Source organism: Anastrepha obliqua, chromosome 1, assembly GCF_027943255.1.
Source record: "Anastrepha obliqua isolate idAnaObli1 chromosome 1, idAnaObli1_1.0, whole genome shotgun sequence".
NCBI classification, from domain to species: domain Eukaryota; kingdom Metazoa; phylum Arthropoda; class Insecta; order Diptera; family Tephritidae; genus Anastrepha; species Anastrepha obliqua.
The window spans coordinates 183,157,498-183,164,813 of record NC_072892.1 but is presented as its reverse complement, the minus strand read 5'-3'; the positions used below and the strand labels follow the sequence as shown (position 1 = coordinate 183,164,813).

The 7,316-nt window shown below is 37.9% G+C and overlaps 1 long non-coding RNA gene across 1 annotated transcript; it reads right to left on the bottom strand.

Annotated features, from left to right (window-relative positions):
* Positions 1 to 1,342: 1,342 nt before the first annotated feature.
* LOC129236366 (uncharacterized) lies at positions 1,343 to 6,173 on the bottom strand. The gene is made up of 4 exons (XR_008581658.1): positions 5,910 to 6,173; positions 1,836 to 1,972; positions 1,523 to 1,763; positions 1,343 to 1,447 (listed from the first exon to the last, which is right to left on the bottom strand). It is a non-coding gene; the product is annotated as an uncharacterized LOC129236366 (long non-coding RNA).
* Between the last annotated feature and the right edge of the window lie 1,143 nt (positions 6,174 to 7,316).

Here is a 7,316-nt window from a genome sequence, read left to right as displayed (position 1 = left end):
TTTGTCAATGGCTGCGTGAATAACTGTGCCTATGGTCAATCAAAATTAATGGCAGTTTTATTAGCCTTATTAAATATTAGTACACAATCAAAGTGCGTTCAAAAATAACGAGAAACTAACTGTTATGACCACAAATTTGTCACACCAATATAATGAAATTCACGAAGCCAATATTGGCATCTTCTAGACATTAAATACTGCAAATCCGAGATTTGTATTTATAAGCATGGAACGTAAACTAAATATAAGCAACTGTGGCCCTCGCATAGCCAAAGGCAAAACTATAAAATCCACATAGTTGAAATGACTCCAACTGGTTATCTACTGGCAATATCAATTTTAATAATGCGTCCACAAACTGCAGTAATTTACGCATTTTATGCAGCAGCACAACGGCGAACGAGCAGAAATGTGGAGCGAATATCATACAATACATAAGTATGTACACATGTTCACATGTATGCATGGATGTGTATTCCTAAGGAAATGGTGTAAAGACAGTCGTTGTCAACGGCGGTGAGGAATTCACGTGGAAGTCACGCATACATATGAAAGCAAATAAATGCGAATAAGTGGAAATAAAAGCGAGCGTTAGTGGCATAAAAATGCAATTGACAAGCAAAGATGTGAGCCCGACTTATTACGCTGGGAAATGCGCTAAAATGCGTTAAAAAGCGCATAAATGTCATCAACACCAGCTAAGAAGGGCGTCTGGCAGCGACATTCACTCAGTGAAGGTAGAAGTGGTAGTGGCAGGAAGTAGCAGCAGACAGATAGGATTTTCGTTGTAAACCAGGCACTGTGACAAGTTTTATGACGGCATCAGTCGCACTGTTTGCCTTCGGTGTCCCTGCTTCCGATTCTAGGAGTATTTGTCATGCACATTTTTATGACGAACGCGCTCACAATCAACCAAATTGTATAATATTAATTTCTAATTGCATAAATTTTGCAAAATGACACAATTTAACGATTATGCTCGAGGCAAGCAACCGCGTCTGTCTGTCTCCATAGCCCGCTGTAAACCTTTATTATAGTCGTAGTCTTGTAATTTTTGTGGCTTTTATGATTTTTTGATGCGTGCTTTGCTACCACAAGCCCCCGCGCCTCAGCCGTGTCGTCCCACCCTCAGCGTAACCCTCGCCAAACAAAACTGGCGAACACTAAAATTAAAGCCTCAAGGTATTTTTCGATGAGTCTCATTTATCCAGTGCTTTCACTTTATTTACTCATTTTTTATTTACGCCACACGCTGAGCGCCATATAAAAACAGCATCAAATGTCAATTTAAAATGTTTTATTATTTCGACAATTTCGCTTAGCAAAGGAAACAAAGCTCTATGTTGATGATTGGAAAAATGCTTTTGTTAATGTTACATTTTTTCTTTCATTTCTTGTTATTTTAATTTGCGCTGCGCTGCCGAGATAAACATTATCGCTGAAATGCCTGCAACAACAAAGATAACGTTTGATTGTTATTTTTGTAGGCGTATCGTTGTTATTTTCCAATATAAACATTTACATGGCGGAGCGTTACTGTAATTGTAGAAACGCAGTTATTGAGAGCGCAAGCAGCCACCCTTTAGGTGGTGAGGTTATTTCTGCTTTGTACCACCAGTTTTGTGGTTGTTGTAGCCGAATCCAGAGCGTGGATTGTAGCTTGGCTATCCATAGGAATAGTGATATTGGCCTTAAAAGAGAAGTTTGCGATTTGTAGCCGACAAGTTTCCCCTATGGCCAATACTTCCGTCTGGAAGGCACTGCTAGTATTGGGGAGAGGCACATATTTTTCAATTATAATTCTACGAGAATGTACTATATACATACATATGTACCTGCTCCAACATTACAATATCAGTACGAATTCTTTCAAGATATCAGTAGAAACAATTGAAAAAATCAGTTCTTCAATGATGATCTCATCTCAGGGATTCAGTGGCATTGAATTTGATGTCTCATGTTAAGTCCTTTGCTATTTACATTATTTATAAACGATATACTTTGTAGTAAAAATGGTAGCCGTAACCGAATCGGTTGGTGCGTGACTACCATTCATGTAAATCCTTAAAATACCAAGTTGACAGAGAAAGCTTTTTTAATGCCAGACAATGGCAAACCTCTGAGTATATTTCTGCCATAAAAAAGTTCCTCACAGAAACTATCTGCTATTCGGAGACAGAGTAAAACTCCGTCTTAAATTTAATACTACCAAATATTTTCACTCATCTTTTACTAGAAAGCAAATCCTAATCTCTGCGTGCTATTATATCTCTGGTGTTTCCCTCAAATATGTTACCGTAATTAGGTTAGGTTGGAATGGTTGCTCAAGTAATGAGCACACTTGGACGAAGATAAACGGTAACCTGAATTTGAGTCTGATGGGGAGCTCCTCGCAAAAAACTCCTCAGCCAACTTTTCCTTCCAACTCCGATCCATCCGTGAACAAGTTCACCAGGCCCTGTCCCTAAGTGTAGCCCCCGCCCACTCTTCCCTTGATGAAATATGAGTGGAAAAAGTTCCGGTTGGACTAAGCGAGGGTGTACATTGATCCGTTGGGGATGAACTCGAAGTTTCTTGAGTGCCTATAAGTGAGGTTGAGCCATAGTCCGAACCCCTGAGTCTGATTGCGGTACGTGCAGCGGCAATTCTGCCTGCGATGTCTACGGGTACCACATTTAATATTTCGTTGAGCACCAGAGTAGGAGTCGTTCGAAGTGCCCCACTGATTCCAGTGAGTGCCGACCTCTGAACTCTCTCCAGCTTCTTCATCAATGTCGTCCTCTTAGTGAGTTCCACCAGACTATGACTCCATATAACAAGATAGGCTTTACAATATATTATATAGCCAAAAAAGAACTCTAGGCGAAAGGCCCCATCCTTGCCGTAATTAAGGGTATGGGTATATACTTTGACACGAAGCTCTGTTCTCCACGCATATTAATTATAAAGGATTGTCAGATTGGAGGTACTTTTTCCAATAGGATTTTTTTTGACAGATAACGTCAGACTAAATACATCATTTTTCATAATTCAGTATTCACTGACATTTCATCAAGGAAAGACTTATGTCTCAACAAAGTTTACAAATCATAAAATTGTATTACATAAATCGACGCTTTGTGAAAAGAATTCAATGGCGTAAAGGGTACGTCAATAAGCAAAATTTCCCTATTTGGGTTGAACAGCAACCCGAAGCAGAACAGTCATTAAAAAACCATTTGGTGCGGCCTATGGGCTGCAGGAATCATCGGCTCACGAGGCTGGCACCAATGTAACAGTGAATGATGAACGCTATCACGCCATTACAAACGACTTTTTGATGTCGGAAGTTGAAGCTCGTGGTCTCCACAACATGTGGTCCCAACAAGACGGCACTACTTGCCACACAGCTCGTGAAACAATGGATTTACTGCGTCGTCGTTTCTCTCGTTTCGGAGTAGTGGATTGACCACCAAGATCGTGTGATATTTGGACTTTTATTTGTGGGGATATGTAAAACCTAAATGCTTTGTGGATAAACCAGTTTCTAGGCATTGGAAGCCAACACTACAAAAGTTATTCACGAGATACCAATTGAAGTCCTCCAGAGAGTCATTCAAAAATGGTGTTTACGGATGGCCGAACTATGGCGCAGTTGGGGCCAACATTTGAAAGAGATTATAAATAAGAGATTATGAATAAATGTCATGAATGGTTCTACACAAAAATAATAAGGATTGCCAAACCAATTCGAGTTTTCGCTACTTTATTTCAATTTAAAATCCGATACCTCGTTGACTTTCATTTGGTGTAACAGCTCGGCGTTGTCGTTGCTGTATACACTAAGCTTGCAAAGCCTACGCTGGACTATGCATATTTTATTTGGAGACCATATATTGCTTCGGGTATAAGCCGCATTCAACGAATTCAAAAAGTGTTTATCAAATTTGCTCTTCGCTCACTGAACTGTAGTGAACCTATCCCAACCTACGAATCTCGTTGCGCGCCTTTGGCTTTAAAGCCTCTATTTCACAGGTTTCTCTTTCTTGCTTACTCTTTTGTTTCTAATCTTATGAATGAATGAGAGAGTTCGGCCGATTTGTCTACTTTCCTGGAAAAAGTAATTTTCAATATCGCTTTTCGGAACCTATGCCGTGTTCAGTTGCTCGAAGCGGAATGTTCCAAAGTTAATTACGCTTGTAGGAAGGTGGTTGATCTCTATGGTGATTATATCTACGATTTAACTAAACTAGCCGAAAGAATCGATGCTGTCCTGGTTTAGTTAAACCGTAAGTTTAGTAGAGTCAATGCTGTCTATTGCGTCTAAATTTTGTTAAACGCGATGACTAACAAAATACCATAAATCGATTAGATGCTTCCGTAAACGATGTATAGAATTTATTGCTGGCAGTACGAATGAATTTAATTTACAATAATCTCTTACTAAACTAAGCGCAAATTATGTTAGAGAATATAAAAATATAACAAATGTAGTCAAAAATCCAATGTAAAGTTAACTTATGTGCATAATCTTAACATAACCTGGCAAAGTACAAATATTATCATAATGAATTCTAAAATAAATGTATTAGTACTTTGCAGCAAACCTTATAAGGTTTTTAATTTTCGAAGATCTGATCTTTGACCTGCAATAAAATTGTATGTGTAAAGTGATATGCTATCTAAATTAATGGAATAAGTGGAGTACGACCATATTTTTCCTTTTTAATCAGTTGCCCACATTTTAAATAATTTTTTACTAAAGACCTATTTCGAGCTTCGAAGCTCATAACTCGAAATAACCCCCAATTCGAAATTCTTCGCAAATCGGAGAAAGTACTTTTTTACTCATAAATCAGTATTTAAAAAAATGGTTTGGTAATATTGTTACAAATATTTCTGCCTATACGTTTTACAGTTGGATTAATTATTTTATGTCATTACGTCCTTTAATATTATCTATACATTATTGCTAAATTTGTCTTTGTGGAGTATTAATATAAAAATTATGAATGCAAATGAGTTTTACTGCAGTTTTTAGAGATTTTTTTTCATAATTGAATTTGTAATTAGTGATCGCAATAGCATATAAAACATTTTAGGATCCTTTTAGACATTGGATTAAATATAAAAATTTCACTAAAAACATAAGTCGTCATTTTCATGGCCCTAATTTTTTATATGATAAATAGCAGATTAATTCACAGCCATATTTATGTCTATATGTAAGAGCATACTACTTTTATATACTACCTACATATGTATATTGTATATATATATATTAGGCCGGGTCGATTTGTGGGGAGGCAAAAAAATCGCCCACTGCTCTGTGAAAATCATATTCTAGGGATCAAAATAAGAAACTTTGCCGAAGGAACCATACCTCTAAAAAGAATTCTGATGTCCCCCAATTTGGGTCGAACTTTTAGTGTCTTTTGGCCATTTTTGGCCTTTACATGAGAAAAGAAACTAAAAATTTCGACCCAAATTGGGGGCCATCAGAATTCGTTTTAGAGGTATGGTTCCTTCCGCAAAGTTTCTTATTTTGATCCCTAGAATACGATTTTCACAGAGCAATGAGCGATTTTTAAATCGACCCGTCCTAATATATATATATATAATTGGCGTGTACACCCTTTTGGGTATTTGGCCGAGCTCCTCCTCCTATTTGTGGCATGCGTCTTGATGTTGTTCCACAAATAGAGGGACCTACAGTTTTAAGCCGACTCCGAACGGCAGATAATTTTATGAGAAGCTTTTTCATGGCAGAAATACACTCGGAGGTTTGCCATTGCCTGCCGAGGGGCGACCGCTATTAGAAAAAAATTTTCTTTATTTTGGTCTTTCGCCGAGATTCGAACCTACGTTCTCTCTTTTGAATTCCGAATGGTAGTCACGCACCAACCCATTCGGCTACGGCTACTACCTACATACGCTCATATATTCAAATGTACGGACATCTGCAATTTGTTTTGATTGAAATTTAAAAAAAAGGAAGCAGCTGTCCTCCTCAATGATTTTTCCCTGGTATGTTTTGCAAAGTCATGCTTCCGTCGTCATGAATAATTAAAATCGACATAAATATTAAAATTCGATACTTTTAAGCCGCAAGCTTTTTATCTGCACAATAGCAGTTGCCCCAACCGAATCAGAGGCAATGTGGCACTTCGTTAGTTATGGCTGCGGACTATAAGCTTATCTGGGATAGACGGCTGTGCTCATTAAAATTTGCTCATCCCAAAACACTGAATTAGCGCCGAGGGGAAAGGAAAATTTCTGAGTTAAAAAAAGATATGCGTTAATTAGTAATTTATATTGAAAACACATCATCATGTCGCTAATCACCCGGTCGACGGCAATGAGAATGTCCAACTGTCCTGTAAATTAGCTTATCTAATTTCTTGCCGAACATTCAAGAATGGAATAAAGAATTCAGAGAGCAACAAAATATTTCAATGTAAGTTATAAAAACAGTTTAGCACACAAACTGCGCTCCTTAAAATAATAAAATAACAACAAAGGCAAAAAACTTGCTAAATTCATGTTCTCATGCACCTTTATCCGCTGATCAGTAATAATGCCTTTTAAGCCTAAAGTTGAAAAGACGTTGGCAACTGGAAAAAAAGAAAATAAAGTAAAAAACATTGGCGCCGCCCATAAATATGCAACAGCTTTTAGTGCACAGGAAATTGAAACAAATCTAATAAATGGACCAAAAAATGGTAGTAGCTCGCGGGTCATTTGAACCACATTGTTTTTGTTTTTTTTTAGTTGTTTTTAGTTATTTTTTTTCTCTTCTTTGCCTTACTCGGCTTGCGTCAACCTGCCTTTGGGCGCTTGGACAACCGACATCTTTTGCATTTTTAAGTATTTGCCACAATTGAACTTTCACTTCACGTGCACGACACGTAAATAATAACTACGCCGCGCTTTGTTGTTGGCTTTCTTCAAAGCTCCTTCAGTCGAGAATTTCAGTTCGCCCCACTCCAATCTCTACCACTTAGCCTTATTTACCCCCTCCAATACACCTTTCGACAGTCACCGCTTCTCGAAGGCGTAGATTATGAAATTAGCATATTTTTTCTACCGAAATTGCCTTTACCAATTTCCACTCTTCGTTTGAAAAAAATATTGAAATTTTCGCTCACCCTCACTTAGCGACCGGGGCGAATGAACACAACTTCCGAACCCTCTCCGGGCTTGCTGCTCTGCTTCACTTTGGCTAAGCATATTTTTTAAAGTTCTATTCAATTAAACGTGTAATTACAGTGTTTTTTAATTTACTTTTTGTTGTTGATGCAACTGCCGCCGATTTCTTTGGAGTGTTCCCTTTCCAG